The sequence below is a fragment of the Ranitomeya variabilis genome, chromosome 3 (genome assembly GCF_051348905.1).
Source record: "Ranitomeya variabilis isolate aRanVar5 chromosome 3, aRanVar5.hap1, whole genome shotgun sequence".
Classification (NCBI taxonomy): domain Eukaryota; kingdom Metazoa; phylum Chordata; class Amphibia; order Anura; family Dendrobatidae; genus Ranitomeya; species Ranitomeya variabilis.
In genome coordinates this window covers 709340876-709359126 of record NC_135234.1, presented here as the reverse complement: position 1 = coordinate 709359126, position 18251 = coordinate 709340876, and the positions used below count along the sequence as shown (strand labels likewise).

Here is an 18251-nt window from a genome sequence, read left to right as displayed (position 1 = left end):
CAGACAAGGAAACCTGGAGGAGAACACCCAGGAGGAGGAGAACACCAGGGAGCGGCAGACACTGTTACTAGGCCCCAACCCAGGTAGCAGGGCAACTGCAGTGTTACATTTAAAAATACTTAATGAGAGCCAGAAGGTTGAAGCTCAGACAAGGAAACCAGGAGGAGAACACCCAGGAGGAGGAGAACACCCAGGAGGAGGAGAACACCCAGGAGCGTCAGACACCGTTAGTAGGCCCCAACCACCAATTTTTACCAACAAATACTTAATGAGAGCCAGAAGGTTGAAGCTCAGACAAGGAAACCTGGAGGAGAACACCCAGGAGGAGGAGAACACCCAGGAGGAGGAGAACACCCAGGAGCGTCAGACACCGTTAGTAGGCCCCAACCACCAATTTTTACAAACAAATACTTAATGAGAGCCTGAAGGTTGAAGCTCAGACAAGGAAACCTGGAGGAGAACACCAAGGAGGAGGAGAACACCAGGGAGCGGCAGACATCGTTAGTAGGCCCCAACCACCAATTTTTACAAACAAATACTTAATGAGAGCCTGAAGGTTGAAGCTCAGCTTTACACAGTGGAGGACAACACCAGGGAGCGGCACACACCGTTAGTAGGGCCCAACCAAAGTTGAAGGCCAAATGCAGTTTAATATCTGCTACTATAGGCCGAAAGCCTAAAGGTTGAAGCTCAGCTTTATACAGTGGAGGACAACACCAGGGAGCGGCACACACCGTTACTAGGCCCCAACCACCAATTTTTACCAACAAATACTTAATGAGAGCCAGAAGGTTGAAGCTCAGACAAGGAAACCTGGAGGAGAACACCCAGGAGGAGGAGAACACCAGGGAGCGGCAGACACCGTTACTAGGCCCCAACCCAGGTAGCAGGGCAACTGCAGTGTTACATTTAAAAATACTTAATGAGAGCCAGAAGGTTGAAGCTCAGACAAGGAAACCAGGAGGAGAACACCCAGGAGGAGGAGAACACCAAGGAGGAGGAGAACACCAGGGAGCGGCAGACATCGTTAGTAGGCCCCAACCACCAATTTTTACAAACAAATACTTAATGAGAGCCTGAAGGTTGAAGCTCAGCTTTACACAGTGGAGGACAACACCAGGGAGCGGCACACACCGTTAGTAGGGCCCAACCAAAGTTGAAGGCCAAATGCAGTTTAATATCTGCTACTATAGGCCGAAAGCCTAAAGGTTGAAGCTCAGCTTTATACAGTGGAGGACAACACCAGGGAGCGGCACACACCGTTACTAGGCCCCAACCACCAATTTTTACCAACAAATACTTAATGAGAGCCAGAAGGTTGAAGCTCAGACAAGGAAACCTGGAGGAGAACACCCAGGAGGAGGAGAACACCAGGGAGCGGCAGACACCGTTACTAGGCCCCAACCCAGGTAGCAGGGCAACTGCAGTGTTACATTTAAAAATACTTAATGAGAGCCAGAAGGTTGAAGCTCAGACAAGGAAACCAGGAGGAGAACACCCAGGAGGAGGAGAACACCCAGGAGGAGGAGAACACCCAGGAGCGTCAGACACCGTTAGTAGGACCCAACCACCAATTTTTAAAAACAAATACTTAATGAGAGCCTGAAGGTTGAAGCTCAGACAAGGAAACCTGGAGGAGAACACCAAGGAGGAGGAGAACACCAGGGAGCAGCACACACCGTTAGTAGGCCCCAACCACCAATTTTTACTAACAAATACTTAATGAGAGCCTGAAGGTTGAAGCTCAGCTTTATACAGTGGAGGACAACACCAGGGAGCGGCACACACCGTTAGTAGGGCCCAACCAAAGTTGAAGGCCAAATGCAGTTTAATATCTGCTACTATAGGCCGAAAGCCTAAAGGTTGAAGCTCAGCTTTATACAGTGGAGGACAACACCAGGAAGCGGCACACACCGTTACTAGGCCCCAACCACCAATTTTTACCAACAAATACTTAATGAGAGCCAGAAGGTTGAAGCTCAGACAAGGAAACCTGGAGGAGAACACCCAGGAGGAGGAGAACACCCAGGAGGAGGAGAACACCCAGGAGCGTCAGACACCGTTAGTAGGCCCCAACCACCAATTTTTACAAACAAATACTTAATGAGAGCCTGAAGGTTGAAGCTCAGACAAGGAAACCTGGAGGAGAACACCAAGGAGGAGGAGAACACCAGGGAGCGGCACACACCGTTAGTAGGCCCCAACCACCAATTTTTACAAACAAATACTTAATGAGAGCCTGAAGGTTGCAGCTCAGCTTTATACAGTGGAGGACAACACCAGTGAGCGGCACACACCGTTAGTAGGGCCCAACCAAAGTTGAAGGCCAAATGCAGTTTAATATCTGCTACTATAGGCCGAAAGCCTAAAGGTTGAAGCTCAGCTTTATACAGTTGAGGACAACACCAGGGAGCGGCACACACCGTTACTAGGCCCCAACCCCAACCACCAATTTTTACCAACAAATACTTAATGAGAGCCAGAAGGTTGAAGCTCAGACAAGGAAACCTGGAGGAGAACACCCAGGAGGAGGAGAACACCAGGGAGCGGCAGACACCGTTACTAGGCCCCAACCCAGGTAGCAGGGCAACTGCAGTGTTACATTTAAAAATACTTAATGAGAGCCAGAAGGTTGAAGCTCAGACAAGGAAACCAGGAGGAGAACACCCAGGAGGAGGAGAACACCCAGGAGGAGGAGAACACCCAGGAGCGTCAGACACCGTTAGTAGGCCCCAACCACCAATTTTTACAGACAAATACTTAATGAGAGCCTGAAGGTTGAAGCTCAGACAAGGAAACCTGGAGGAGAACACCAAGGAGGAGGAGAACACCAGGGAGCGGCAGACACCGTTACTAGGCCCCAACCCAGGTAGCAGGGCAACTGCAGTGTTACATTTAAAAATACTTAATGAGAGCCAGAAGGTTGAAGCTCAGACAAGGAAACCAGGAGGAGAACACCCAGGAGGAGGAGAACACCCAGGAGGAGGAGAACACCCAGGAGCGTCAGACACCGTTAGTAGGACCCAACCACCAATTTTTACAAACAAATACTTAATGAGAGCCTGAAGGTTGAAGCTCAGACAAGGAAACCTGGAGGAGAACACCAAGGAGGAGAAGAACACCATGGAGCAGCACACACCGTTAGTAGGCCCCAACCACCAATTTTTACTAACAAATACTTAATGAGAGCCTGAAGGTTGAAGCTCAGCTTTATACAGTGGAGGACAACACCAGGGAGCGGCACACACCGTTAGTAGGGCCCAACCAAAGTTGAAGGCCAAATGCAATTTAATATCTGCTACTATAGGCCGAAAGCCTAAAGGTTGAAGCTCAGCTTTATACAGTGGAGGACAACACCAGGAAGCGGCACACACCGTTACTAGGCCCCAACCACCAATTTTTACCAACAAATACTTAATGAGAGCCAGAAGGTTGAAGCTCAGACAAGGAAACCTGGAGGAGAACACCCAGGAGGAGAACACCCAGGAGGAGGAGAACACCCAGGAGCGTCAGACACCGTTAGTAGGCCCCAACCACCAATTTTTACAAACAAATACTTAATGAGAGCCTGAAGGTTGAAGCTCAGAAAAGGAAACCTGGAGGAGAACACCAAGGAGGAGGAGAACACCAGGGAGCGGCAGACACCGTTACTAGGCCCCAACCCAGGTAGCAGGGCAACTGCAGTGTTACATTTAAAAATACTTAATGAGAGCCAGAAGGTTGAAGCTCAGACAAGGAAACCAGGAGGAGAACACCAAGGAGGAGGAGAACACCCAGGAGGAGGAGAACACCCAGGAGGAGGAGAACACCCAGGAGCGTCAGACATCAACAGTAGGCCCCAACCAAACTAGTAGCCCAAATGCAGTTTCCTATTTTTTAAAAAAGCCCGAAAACCTGAATTGAGGACAATTTGAATTAGGGACTGCAGACAGACTTAGTAGGCTGTCCCCTGTGGACCATGCATCCACCACATTAACCCATTGCGCCGTAATGGACACGTAACCTTCCGTGGCCATGCCTACAGGTCCATGCGTCTGTTGTCAGGTGCACCTTTGTACTCACAGATTGCCAGAGTGCATGGACAATGCGGTCTTTTACATGCTGGTGGAGGGTTGGGATGGCTTTTCTCGCAAAAGAAGTGTCAACTGGGTAGCTCGTAGCGTGGTACAGCGTAGTCCATCATGGCTTTATTAATATTAAATAAAATAAAAAAATAGGCTCTATGCACTTTAAAATAGGTTCCAGGGGTACACGGGCAGCATTGGTGTGGTCAGCGGAGGACGATTGCAAGGAAGGACCGCAGACAGACTTAGTAGGCCTAAAATAAATAAAAATAGGCTCAAGGCAGTTAGAGTTATCTCGCAGGGGTACACAGGCAGCATTGGTGTGGTCAGCGGAGGAGGATTGCAAGGAGGGACTGCAGACAGGCTTACTAGGCCTAAATTAAATAAAAATAGGCTCAAGGCAGTTAGAGTTATCTCGCAGGGGTACACAGGCAGCATTGGTGTGGTCAGCGGAGGACGATTGCAAGGAGGGACCGCAGACAGGCTTACTAGGCCTAAAATAAATAAAAATAGGCTCAAGGCAGTTAGAGTTATCTCGCAGGGGTACACAGGCAGCATTGGTGTGGTCAGCAGAGGAGGATTGCAAGGAGGGACCGCAGACAGGCTTACTAAGCCTAAAATAAATAAAAATAGGCTCAAGGCAGTTAGAGTTATCTCGCAGAGGTACACAGGCAGCATTGGTGTGGTCAGCGGAGGACGATTGCAAGGAGGGACCGCAGACAGGCTTACTAGGCCTAAAATAAATAAAAATAGGCTCAAGGCAGTTAGAGTTATCTCGCAGGGGTGACAGGCAGCATTGGTGTGGTCAGCGGAGGACGATTGCAAGGAGGGACCGCAGACAGGCTTACTAGGCCTAAAATAAATAAAAATAGGCTCAAGGCAGTTAGAGTTATCTCGCAGGGGTACACAGGCAGCATTGGTGTGGTCAGCGGAGGAGGATTGCAAGGAGGGACCGCAGACAGGCTTACTAGGCCTAAAATAAATAAAAATAGGCTCAAGGCAGTTAGAGTTATCTCGCAGGGGTACACAGGCAGCATTGGTGTGGTCAGCGGAGTACGATTGCAAGGAGGGACCGCAGACAGGCTTACTAGGCCTAAAATAAATAAAAATAGGCTCAAGGCAGTTAGAGTTATCTCGCAGGGGTACACAGGCAGCATTGGTGTGGTCAGCGGAGGACGATTGCAAGGAGTGTCTGACACAGTTAGTACTCCCAAAAAATAAATAGATGTTAATGTCTCGCAAAACAACAAAACAAAAAAAAAAAGTGTGGCATACTTAGGTACAGGGGTGGGCGCCTCTACTGAGTTTCAGACATAGTAATTTGGCACTACGTATTTACTGGTGTCAATATAGGACACTGACCCTGACTATTTTAACTAGCATCATACATGTCAACAAATTGGTATTGTCAGTGCCAGGCATTGAAGGATGTCAGCGCATAGACTAAACATTGTTGGAGCTGTGAGAGATAATTTTGCACGTGGTAGAGCACAGTTTGAGCTGGGGGGGGAACTGTTGTGAAATTGGATTCTGGGCTCCCCCGGTGGCCACTTGTGGAATTGTACTTGTGTGCATCATCCCCTCTGTTCACCTGCTCCTATCAGGATGTGGGAGTCGCTATATAACCTTGCTCCTCTGTCAGTTTCATGCCGGTCAACAATGTAATCAGAAGCCTTTCTGTGCATGTTCCTGCTACTAGACAACTCCCAGCTAAGTTGGACTTTTGTCCTTGTGTGTTTTTGCATTTTGTTCCTGTTCACAGCTGCTGTTTCGTTACTGTGTCTGGAAAGCTCTTGTGAGCGGAAATTGCCACTCTGGTGTTATGAGTTAATGCTAGAGTCTTAAAGTAATTTCTGGATGGTGTTTTGATAGGGTTTTCTGCTGACCATGAAAGTGCCCTTTCTGTCTTCTTGCTATCTAGTAAGCGGACCTCGATTTTTGCTAAACCTATTTTCATACTACGTTTGTCATTTCATCTAAAATCACCGCCAATATATGTGGGGGCCTCTGTCTGCCTTTTGGGAAAATTTCTCTAGAGGTGAGCCAGGACTGTCTTTTCCTCTGCTAGGATTAGGTAGTTCTCCGGCTGGCGCTGGGCATCTAGGGATAAAAAAACGTAGGCATGCTACCCGGCCACTTCTAGTTGTGCGGCAGGTTTAGTTCATGGTCAGTATAGTTTCCATCTTCCAAGAGCTAGTTCTCATATATGCTGGGCTATGTTCTCTCGCCATTGAGAATCATGACAGTTTGACCGGCCCAAAAAAAAGGGTTAAATTACTGGCTGAGAAAGGAGAGAAAAAAGAAGTCTGCTACAATTTTTTTTTTTTTTTTTTTCCTCTAGTTCTGAGTGTGCTCTTAATTGAATCACTTGCTAGTCTGCCTATACTGCAGCTTTCCTCTCTTTCTTTCCTTCTAATCCTTGAATGGCTCTGTGTTCACCTGTTTCAAATGGATCTTCAGAGTGTAGCTACAGGTTTGAATAATCTCGCCACAAAGGTACAAAATTTGCAAGATTTTGTTGTTCATGCACCTATGTCTGAACCTAGAATTCCTTTGCCTGAATTCTTCTCGGGGAATAGATCTCACTTTCAAAATTTTAAAAATAATTGCAAATTGTTTTTGTCCCTGAAGTCTCGCTCTGCCGGACACCCTGCACAGCAGGTCAGGATTGTAATTTCCTTGCTCCGGGGCGACCCTCAAGACTGGGCTTTTGCATTGGCACCAGGGGATCCTGCGTTGCTCAATGTGGATGCGTTTTTTCTGGCCTTGGGGTTGCTTTATGAGGAACCTCATTTAGAGCTTCAGGCGGAAAAGGCCTTGATGTCCTTGTCTCAGGGGCAAGATGAAGCTGAAATATACTGCCAAAAATTCCGCAAATGGTCTGTGCTTACTCAGTGGAATGAGTGCGCCCTGGCGGCGATTTTCAGAGAAGGTCTCTCTGATGCCATTAAGGATGTTATGGTGGGGTTCCCTGTGCCTGCGAGTCTGAATGAGTCCATGACGATGGCTATTCAGATCGATAGGCGTCTGCGGGAGCGCAAACCTGTGCACCATTTGGCGGTGTCTACTGAGAAAACGCCAGAAAATATGCAATGTGATAGAATTCTGTCCAGAAGCGAGCGGCAGAATTTTAGACGAAAAAATGGGTTGTGCTTCTATTGTGGTGATTCAACTCATGTTATATCAGCATGCTTTAAGCGTACTAAGAAGCCTGACAAGTCTGTTTCAATTAGCACTTTACAGTCTAAGTTTATTCTATCTGTGACCCTGATTTGTTCTTTGTCATCTATTACCGCGGACGCCTATGTCGACTCTGGCGCTGCTTTGAGTCTTATGGATTGGTCCTTTGCCAAACGCTGTGGGTATGATTTGGAGCCATTGGAGGCTCCGATACCTCTGAAAGGGATTGACTCCACCCCATTGGCTAGTAATAAACCACAATACTGGACACAAGTGACTATGCGTGTTAATCCGGAGCACCAGGAGGTTATTCGCTTTCTGGTGCTGTATAATCTACATGATGTTTTGGTGCTGGGATTGCCATGGCTGCAATCTCATAACCCAGTCCTCGACTGGAGAGCTATGTCTGTGTTAAGCTGGGGATGTAAAGGAACTCATGGGGACGTACCTTTGGTTTCCATTTCATCATCTATTCCCTCTGAGATTCCTGAATTCTTGTCTGACTTTCGTGACGTTTTTGAAGAACCCAAGGTTGGTTCACTACCTCCGCACCGGGAGTGCGATTGTGCCATAGACTTGATCCCGGGTAGTAAATACCCTAAGGGTCGTTTATTTAATCTGTCTGTGCCTGAACACGCGGCTATGCGAGAATATATAAAGGAGTCCTTGGAAAAGGGACATATTCGTCCTTCGTCATCTCCCTTAGGAGCCGGTTTTTTCTTTGTGTCTAAGAAAGACGGCTCTTTGAGGCCGTGTATTGATTATCGACTTTTGAATAAAATCACGGTTAAATATCAATATCCGTTACCACTGCTTACTGATTTGTTTGCTCGTATAAAGGGGGCCAAGTGGTTCTCTAAGATTGATCTCCGTGGGGCGTATAATTTGGTGCGAATCAAGCAGGGGGATGAGTGGAAAACCGCATTTAATACGCCCGAGGGCCATTTTGAGTATTTGGTGATGCCTTTTGGTCTTTCAAATGCCCCTTCAGTCTTCCAGTCCTTTATGCATGACATTTTCCGCGATTATTTGGATAAATTTATGATTGTGTATCTGGATGATATTCTGATTTTTTCGGATGACTGGGACTCTCATGTCCAGCAGGTCAGGAGGGTTTTTCAGGTTTTGCGGTCTAATTCCTTGTGTGTGAAGGGTTCTAAGTGTGTTTTTGGGGTTCAAAAGATTTCCTTCTTGGGATACATTTTTTCCCCCTCTTCCATCGAGATGGATCCTGTCAAGGTTCAGGCTATTGGTGATTGGACGCAACCCTCTTCTCTTAAGAGTCTTCAGAAATTTTTGGGCTTTGCTAACTTTTATCGTCGATTTATTGCTGGTTTTTCTGATGTTGTAAAACCATTGACTGATTTGACTAAGAAGGGTGCTGATGTTGCTGATTGGTCCCCTGATGCTGTGGAGGCCTTTCGGGAGCTCAAGCGCCGCTTTTCTTCCGCCCCAGTGTTGCGTCAGCCTGATGTTGCTCTTCCTTTTCAGGTTGAGGTCGACGCTTCTGAAATCGGAGCTGGGGCGGTGTTGTCGCAGAGAAGTTCCGACTGCTCCGTGATGAGACCTTGTGCTTTTTTTTCCCGTAAATTTTCGCCCGCCGAGCGGAATTATGATATTGGGAATCGGGAGCTTTTGGCCATGAAGTGGGCTTTTGAGGAGTGGCGTCACTGGCTTGAGGGGGCCAGACATCAGGTGGTGGTATTGACTGACCACAAAAATTTAATTTACCTTGAGTCTGCCAGGCGCCTGAATCCTAGACAGGCGCGCTGGTCGTTGTTTTTCTCTCGGTTTAATTTTGTGGTGTCTTACCTACCGGGTTCTAAGAATGTTAAGGCGGATGCCCTTTCTAGGAGTTTTGAGCCTGACTCCCCTGGTAATTCTGAGCCCACAGGTATCCTTAAAGATGGAGTGGTATTGTCTGCCGTTTCTCCAGACCTGCGGCGGGCCTTGCAGGAGTTCCAGGCGGATAGACCTGATCGTTGCCCACCTGGTAGACTGTTTGTTCCTGATGATTGGACCAGTAGAGTCATCTCTGAGGTTCATTCTTCTGCGTTGGCAGGTCATCCTGGAATCTTTGGTACCAGGGATTTGGTGGCAAGGTCCTTCTGGTGGCCTTCCCTGTCACGAGATGTGCGAGGCTTTGTGCAGTCTTGTGACGTTTGTGCTCGGGCCAAGCCTTGTTGTTCTCGGGCTAGTGGATTGTTGTTACCCTTGCCTATCCCGAAGAGGCCTTGGACGCACATCTCGATGGATTTTATTTCGGATCTGCCTGTTTCTCATAAGATGTCTGTCATCTGGGTGGTGTGTGACCGTTTCTCTAAGATGGTCCATCTGGTTCCCTTGCCTAAGTTGCCTTCTTCTTCCGAGTTGGTTCCTCTGTTTTTTCAAAATGTTCGTTTGCATGGTATTCCGGAGAATATCGTTTCTGACAGAGGGACCCAATTCGTGTCTAGATTTTGGCGGGCATTCTGTGCTAGGATGGGCATAGATTTGTCTTTTTCGTCTGCTTTCCATCCTCAGACTAATGGCCAGACCGAGCGGACTAATCAGACCTTGGAGACATATTTGAGGTGTTTTGTGTCTGCGGATCAGGATGATTGGGTTGCTTTTTTGCCTTTGGCGGAGTTCGCCCTCAATAATCGGGCCAGCTCTGCCACCTTGGTGTCCCCGTTTTTCTGTAATTCGGGGTTTCATCCTCGATTTTCCTCCGGTCAAGTGGAATCTTCGGATTGTCCTGGAGTGGATGCTGTGGTGGAGAGGTTGCATCAGATTTGGGGGCAGGTGGTGGACAATTTGAAGTTGTCCCAGGAGAAGACTCAGCTTTTTGCCAACCGCCGTCGTCGTGTTGGTCCTCGGCTTTGTGTTGGGGACTTGGTGTGGTTGTCTTCTCGTTTTGTCCCTATGAGGGTTTCTTCTCCTAAGTTTAAGCCTCGGTTCATCGGCCCGTACAAGATATTGGAGATTCTTAACCCTGTGTCCTTCCGTTTGGACCTCCCTGCATCCTTTTCGATTCATAATGTTTTTCATCGGTCATTGTTGCGCAGGTATGAGGTACCGGCTGTGCCTTCCGTTGAGCCTCCTGCTCCGGTGTTGGTTGAGGGTGAGTTGGAGTACGTTGTGGAAAAGATCTTGGACTCTCGTGTTTCCAGACGGAAACTCCAGTATCTGGTCAAATGGAAGGGATACGGTCAGGAGGATAATTCTTGGGTCACTGCCTCTGATGTTCATGCCTCCGATCTTGTCCGTGCCTTTCATAGGGCTCATCCTGATCGCCCTAGTGGTTCTGGTGAGGGTTCGGTGCCCCCTCCTTGAGGGGGGGGTACTGTTGTGAAGTTGGATTCTGGGCTCCCCCGGTGGCCACTTGTGGAATTGTACTTGTGTGCATCATCCCCTCTGTTCACCTGCTCCTATCAGGATGTGGGAGTCGCTATATAACCTTGCTCCTCTGTCAGTTTCATGCCGGTCAACAATGTAATCAGAAGCCTTTCTGTGCATGTTCCTGCTACTAGACAACTCCCAGCTAAGTTGGACTTTTGTCCTTGTGTGTTTTTGCATTTTGTTCCTGTTCACAGCTGCTGTTTCGTTACTGTGTCTGGAAAGCTCTTGTGAGCGGAAATTGCCACTCTGGTGTTATGAGTTAATGCTAGAGTCTTAAAGTAATTTCTGGATGGTGTTTTGATAGGGTTTTCTGCTGACCATGAAAGTGCCCTTTCTGTCTTCTTGCTATCTAGTAAGCGGACCTCGATTTTTGCTAAACCTATTTTCATACTACGTTTGTCATTTCATCTAAAATCACTGCCAATATATGTGGGGGCCTCTGTCTGCCTTTTGGGAAAATTTCTCTAGAGGTGAGCCAGGACTGTCTTTTCCTCTGCTAGGATTAGGTAGTTCTCCGGCTGGCGCTGGGCATCTAGGGATAAAAAAACGTAGGCATGCTACCCGGCCACTTCTAGTTGTGCGGCAGGTTTAGTTCATGGTCAGTATAGTTTCCATCTTCCAAGAGCTAGTTCTCATATATGCTGGGCTATGTTCTCTCGCCATTGAGAATCATGACAGGGAACTCTCTTGTGGCCGGCGGTACAGGCCCAGGGCCCCTCATGTTACAACGGTGTGTCTGACGTTGGTTGCGCGCCACCACCGCCAGAGACACTTTATTGTACTATGAGGGACCCAGTGGCAGTGCCGTCGACCAAAAGCGGGCACACCCACCTCTTCAGACAAACGGCACTCTAACGGGTGCTTGCGCCAAGTGGCGAGACCACGGCCCCGTGGGGGGAGTTTTCCCATTTAGGGAGGTGTAAACATGTCGTATGCTGGACAAACAGCTGCTGCAAATTAAGAGATTGGAACACTCAGTAAGACCAGTCCACAAGCAAGACCTTTTTATAGGAAAGCTAGGTGTCAGCCGGGAAAGGTGGGGCAAAATAATTTGAAATCCAGGAGTGGTTCATTTTAATTAAGGTTAGATCATCAACATTTTGGGTAGCCAGACGAGCCCTTTTTTCGGTTAATATTGAACCAGCAGCACTGAATACTCTTTCTGATAGCACACTAGCTGCTGGGCAAGCAAGCTCCTGCAGTGCATATTCTGCCAATTCAGGCCAGGTGTCTAATTTGGATGCCCAGTAATCAAATGGGAATGACGGTTGAGGGAGAACATCGATAAGGGCTGAAAAATAGTTAGTAACCATACTAGACAAATGTTGTCTCCTGTCACTTTGAATAGATGCTGCAGTACCTGTCCTGTCTGCGGTCATTGCGAAATCGCTCCACAACCTGGTCAGAAAACCCCTCTGTCCAACGCCACTTCTGATTTGTGCACCTCTAACACCTCTGCCCTGTAGCCCCCTGCAGCTCGTGTGAGAACCATCACCGGCGCTGTGTGCTGGGAATGCCTGAATCAAACGGTCTACAAGAGTTGCTTGTTTGCTTGCTAATATTTGTTCAAGGTTCTCATGTGGCATAATATTTTGCAATTTGCCTTTATAGCGAGGATCAAGGAGGCAGGCCAACCAGTAATCGTCATCGGTAGTGTTGAGCATTCCGATACCGCTTAAGGTATAAGGTATTTCAAGGTATTTCAAGCGCTTGAAAGACCTTAGGTGACGTCACTGCTTTGTGATTGGTCACGTAGCGGTCACGCGACCGCTACGGACCAATCAGAGCGCAGTGACCTCATCTAAGGCCCTTCAAGCGCGCATTCTTAGGTACAACGGCTCCCGGTTACGGCGGTAAAGTCCAGGCTGCGTCGGAGGGTGAGTATATCCCTATTTTTTATTTTAATTCTTTCTTTTACACATTGATATGGATCCCAGGGCCTGAAGGAGAGTTTCCTCTCCTTCAGACCCTGGGAACCATACAGGATACCGTCCGATACTTGGTGTCCCATTGACTTGTATTGGTATCGGGTATCGGTATCGGATTAGATCCGATACTTTGCCGGTATCGGCCGATACTTTCCGATACCGATACTTTCAAGTATCGGACGGTATCGCTCAACACTAGTCATCGGTCATCATTTTAATAATGCGTGGGTCCCTTTTGAGGATACGTAAGGCATAATCCGCCATGTGGGCCAAAGTTCCAGTAGTCAAATCTGCGGTTGTGCTGGTTTGAGGGGCAGTCACAGGCAAATCTACGTCACTTGTCTCCCTCAAAAAACCTGAACCCGGCCTTGCCACACTAGCAATTTCCATTGGCCCCGGAGAAGCTTCCTCATTTAACCCCTTAGTGACGGAGCCAAATTTTTGAAATCTGACCAGTGTCACTTTATGTGGTAATAACTCTGCAACGCTTCAACAAATACCAGTGATTTTGAGATTGTTTTTTCGTGACACATTATACTTTATGATAATGGTAAATTTAGGTCAATATGTTTTGTGTTTATTTATAAAAAATATAAAAAATTTGAGAAAAATGTAAAAAAATTAGCGATTTTCAAAATTTTAATGATTATCCCTTTAATCCAGATGGCCATACCACAGCAAACCATTAATAATTAACATTTCCCACATGTTGGCTTTACATCACCACCATTTGTAAAATGTTCTTTTATTTTGATAGCGTTTTAGGAGGATTAATAATGTAGCAGCAATTTTTCATTTTTTCAAGGAAATTTACAAAATTTATTTTTTTAGAGACTTATCCATGTTTGAAGTGACTTTAGGGATCTCATATATTGGGAAACCCCCAAACGTGATACCATTTTAAAAACAGCACCCCCTGACATATTGAAAACTGCAGTCAGGTAGTTTATTAACCCTTCAGGTGCTTTACAGGAATTAATGCAAAGTGGCATGTCAGAAATGAAATCATCATCCTCCTCGTCCTCCTCCTCTTCGCCCGCTACCTCATCCTGTAGACTGCCCTGACCAGACAATGGCTGACTGTCATCAAGGCTTTCCTCTTCCTCGGCTGCAGACGCCTGCTCCTTTATGTGCGTCAAACTTTGCATCAGCAGACGCATTAGGGGGATGCTCATGCTTATTATGGCGTTGTCTGCACTAACCAGCCGTGTGCATTCCTCAAAACACTGAAGGACTTGACACAGGTCTTGTACCTTCTACCACTGCACACCTGACAACTTCATGTCTGCCATCCAACTGCCTGCCCGTGTATGTGTATCCTCCCACAAATACATAACAGCACGCCTCTGTTCGCACAGTCTCTGAAGCATGTGCAGTGTTGAGTTCCACCTTGTTGCAACATCGATGATTAAGCGATGCTGGGGAAGGTTCAAAGACCGCTGATAGTTCTACATATGGCTGGAGTGTACGGGTGAACGGCGGATATGAGAGCAAAGTCTGCGCACTTTGAGGAGCAGGTCGGGTAACCCCGGATAACTTTTCAGGAAGCACTGCACCACCAGGTTTAAGGTGTGAGCCAGGCAAGGAATGTGTTTCAGTTGGGAAAGGGCTATAGCAGCCATGAAATTCCTTCCGTTATCACTCACTACCTTGCCTGCCTCAAGATGTACAGTGCCCAGCCATGACTGGGTTTCTTTCTGCAAGAACTCGGACAGAACTTCCGCGGTGTGTCTGTTGTCGCCCAAACACTTCATTGCCAATACAGCCTGCTGACGCTTGCCACTAGCTGTCCCATAATGGCACCCCTGGTGTGCAACAGTGGCAGCTGCGGATGGAGTGGATGTGCGACTGCGGTCTGTGGACGAGCTCTCGCTTCTGCAGGAGGACGAGGAGGAGGAGGAGGGGGGGCGAACACCTACAGCCAACTGTTTCCTAGACCGTGGGCTAGGCAGAACTGTCCCAATATTGCTGTCCCCTGTGGACTCTGCATCCACCACATTCACCCAGTGTGCCGTGATGGACACGTAACGTCCCTGGCCATGCCTACTGGTCCATGCATCTGTTGTCAGATGCACCTTTGTAGTCACAGATTGCCTGAGTGCATGGACGATGCGCTCTTTAACATGGTGGTAGAGGGCTGGGATGGCTTTTCTCAAAAAGAAGTGTCGACTGGGTAGCTCGTAGCGTGGTACAGCGTAGTCCATCAGCGCTTTGAAAGCTTCGCTTTCAACTAACCGGTAGGGCATCATCTCTAATGAGATTAGTCTAGCAATGTGGGCGTTCAAACCCTGTGTACGCGGATGCGAGGATGAGTACTTCCTTTTCCTAACGAGAGTCTCATGAAGGGTGAGCTGGACTGGAGAGCTGCATACGGTGGAACTAGCGGGGGTGCCGGTGGACATGGGTGACTGAGAGAGGGTTGGAGATGGTATTCTTGCCGGTGCCCTACATGCAGTGTTTCCTACTACTAACCTGGTGATTCCCTGACTGCTTTGGCCTGGCGACGAAAGCTGCACAGATACTGCAGGTGGTGCGGGAAATGGTGGGCTTACAGGGAGGGAAGGGATGTAGCGTTGCTGACTAGCTTCATTGGCCGAGGGTGCTGCAACCTTTAGGGACGTTTGGTAGTTAGTCCAGGCTTGCAAATGCATGGTGGTTAAATGTCTATGCATGCAACTTGTATTTAGACTTTTAAGATTCTGACCTCTGCTTAAGGTAGTTGAACATTTTTGACAGATGACTTTGCGCTGATCATTTGGATGTTGTTTAAAAAAATGCCAGACTGCACTCTTTCTACTATCGGATACCTTTTCAGGCATTGCAGACTGAGCTTCTTTAACCGGATGGCCACGCTGTCCTCCAACTGGTTTTGGTTTTGCCAAGCGTTTTTGGCCAGATACGGGCCCGGCAGATGGAACCTGTTGTGATGTTGATGCCTGCTGCGGCTCCTCCTCCTCCGCTTCAGAACTACTGCCGCCTGCACCCTGTTCCCCCAATGGCTGCCAATCGGGGTCAACAACTGGGTCATCTATGACCTCCTCTTCTATGTCGTGTGCAACTTCGTCTGTGTCACCGTGTAAGCCGGTGGTATAGCGTTCGTGACGGGGCACCATAGTCTCCGCTGGGTTTGATTCTGGCTCAGTACACTGCGAGGGCAATGTTCTGGTCTGAGTCAAAGGAACAGCATAGTAATCTGGCTGTGGCTGTGCATCTGTGCACTCCATGTCCGATTCAACTTCTAATGGGCATGGCCTGTTAACTGTTTCACTGTCTAATCCAGGAACGATATGTGTAAAGAGCTCCATGGAGTAACCCGTTGTGTCGCCTGACGCATTCTTCTCTCTTGTTCTGGGTGAAGAAGACAAGGAAGCGACTTGTCCCTGACCGTGAACATCCACTAACGACGCGCTGCTTTTACATTTAGCACTTTCAGAAGAGGAGGCAAAAGAGCTAGAGGCTGAGTCAGCAAGGAAAGCCAAAACTTGTTCTTGCTGCTCCGGCTTTAAAAGCGGTTTTCCTACTCCCAGAAAAGGGAGCGTTTGAGGCCTTGTGTAGCCAGACGACGAACCTGGCTCAACAACTCGAGACTTAGGTGCTGTACTGCTTTTACCATGACCACCTGATGCTCCACCACCACTACCATCATTACCAGCTGACAATGACCGCCCACGGCCACGACCTCTTCCACCAGACTTCCTCATTGTTTGCAAAACGTAACCAAAATAACGGTATTTGTTACTGTAAAACAACTTATAAGGTGAACTCAAACTTATGTAGGATTTCTATATATGTTGTGAACTCCGTTTTCAGGCTCCCTCTTGTGGTCACAGATGGTATTGTGTGACTTTGGTTTTTTGGCTCCCCCTGGTGGTTTGGTTTATTATCCTGCGGGTCTGCTGGATCAGCTGCCTCGTTATTCACCAGGGAGGCTCCTATTTAGCTCTGCTTCACTTCCACTTGTTGCCGGCTGTCAATGTATTCAGTGCTATTCTGATTACTCCTGATTATCTCGTTTTCTGCCTCTTCAGGATAAGCTAAGTTCTGTTTGAATATTTTTTGCTCATCTGCCTGCAATATGATTTCTGTGTATGATGAGTCTAGTCCAGCTTGCTAACATGTGATTTCTTTTTGCTGGTAAGCTCTGGGGTACGGAGTTGCTTCCCCCGCACCGTTAGTTGGTGCGGGGGCTCGAGCAATCTCTGCGTGGATATTTTGAATAGGGTTTTTTATTGACCGCACAGTTTCCTTCCTATTTTCTGCTATCTAGTATTAGCGGGCCTCATTTGCTAAATCTGATTTCATCTCTGCGTTTGTGCTTTCCCCTTAACTCACCGTTAATATTTGTGGGGGGCTATTCTATATCTTTGGGGTCTTCCACTGAGGCTAGTGAGGACTTACTTTCCCTCCAGGAATAGTCAGTTTCTCAGGCCGTGACGAGACGTCTAGGATTTTTTAGGTAACGTTCCACGGCTGCCTATAGTTGTTTGCGGATAGGATCAGGTTGCAGTCAATCTAGTTACCACTTCCCCAGAGCTAGTAGTCTGTTCAGTTACTTAGCTAGTCCGACCTGCGATCCTTGCCACTAGGATCATAACAGTACAGCCGGCCAGTAAAGTGTTAATTGCATGGCAGAAGCAGGAGAAAAGAAGCTTGGAGATATATATATATTTTTTTTTTTGCTGCCGTGTGTCTAGCTGCTGTGTGTCTGGCTTCTCTCCTCCTCTTAATCTTGGTGTGGCTCTGAGTTCAGCTGCTGATATGGATATCCAGAGTTTAGCCTCCAGTGTAGATCATCTTGCTGCAAGGGTACAAAGTATTCAGGATTTTGTTGTGCACAGTCCTATGTCAGAGCCTAGAATACCTATTCCGGAGTTGTTTTCTGGAGATAGATCTAGGTTCCTGAATTTTAAGAACAATTGCAAGTTGTTTCTTTCTTTGAAACCTCGTTCCTCTGGGGATTCTGTTCAGCAAGTTAAGATTATTATTTCTTTCTTGCGTGGCGATCCTCAAGATTGGGCTTTCGCATTGGCTCCAGGGGATCCTGCGTTGCTCAGTGTGGATGCGTTTTTTCTGGCCCTTGGATTGCTCTATGAGGAACCTAATCTTGAGAACCAGGCTGAAAAAGCGTTGTTGGCCCTCTCTCAGGGGCAAGATGATGCAGAGGTGTACTGCCAGAAATTTCGGAAATGGTCGGTGCTTACTCAATGGAATGAGTGTGCCCTGGCTGCAAATTTCAGAAAAGGTCTTTCTGAAGCCATTAAGAATGTCATGGTGGGGTTCCCTACGCCTGCAGGTCTGAATGAGTCAATGACTCTGGCCATTCAGATTGATCGGCGTTTGCGGGAGCGCAAACCTGCGCACCATTTGGTGGTGTCTTCTGAACAGACACCTGAGTCTATGCAATGTGATAGAATTCTGACCAGAAGTGAACGGCAAAATTATAGACGGCAAAATGGGTTGTGCTTTTACTGTGGTGACTCAGCTCATGTTATCTCAGCATGCTCTAAGCGCACAAAAAAGATTGATAAATCTGTCACCATCGGTACTTTACAGCCTAAGTTTATTTTGTCTGTTACCCTGATTTGTTCTCTGTCATCTTACCCGGTTATGGCTTTTGCGCTCCTGGCTGCTGGTTCTACTTTACAAGGTATTTGTACCATGCACTATGTCTCTTTTCATATGGCCATTAGCGGCGGTG

The 18251-nt window shown here is 47.6% G+C and overlaps 1 protein-coding gene across 1 annotated transcript in view; it reads left to right on the top strand.

The window, feature by feature from the left end:
• The window catches only part of LOC143817775 (cilia- and flagella-associated protein 337-like), a 263091-nt gene that overhangs the window by 31581 nt on the left and 213259 nt on the right, over window positions 1-18251 (top strand). The gene's annotated exons all lie outside the window — the stretch shown is intronic.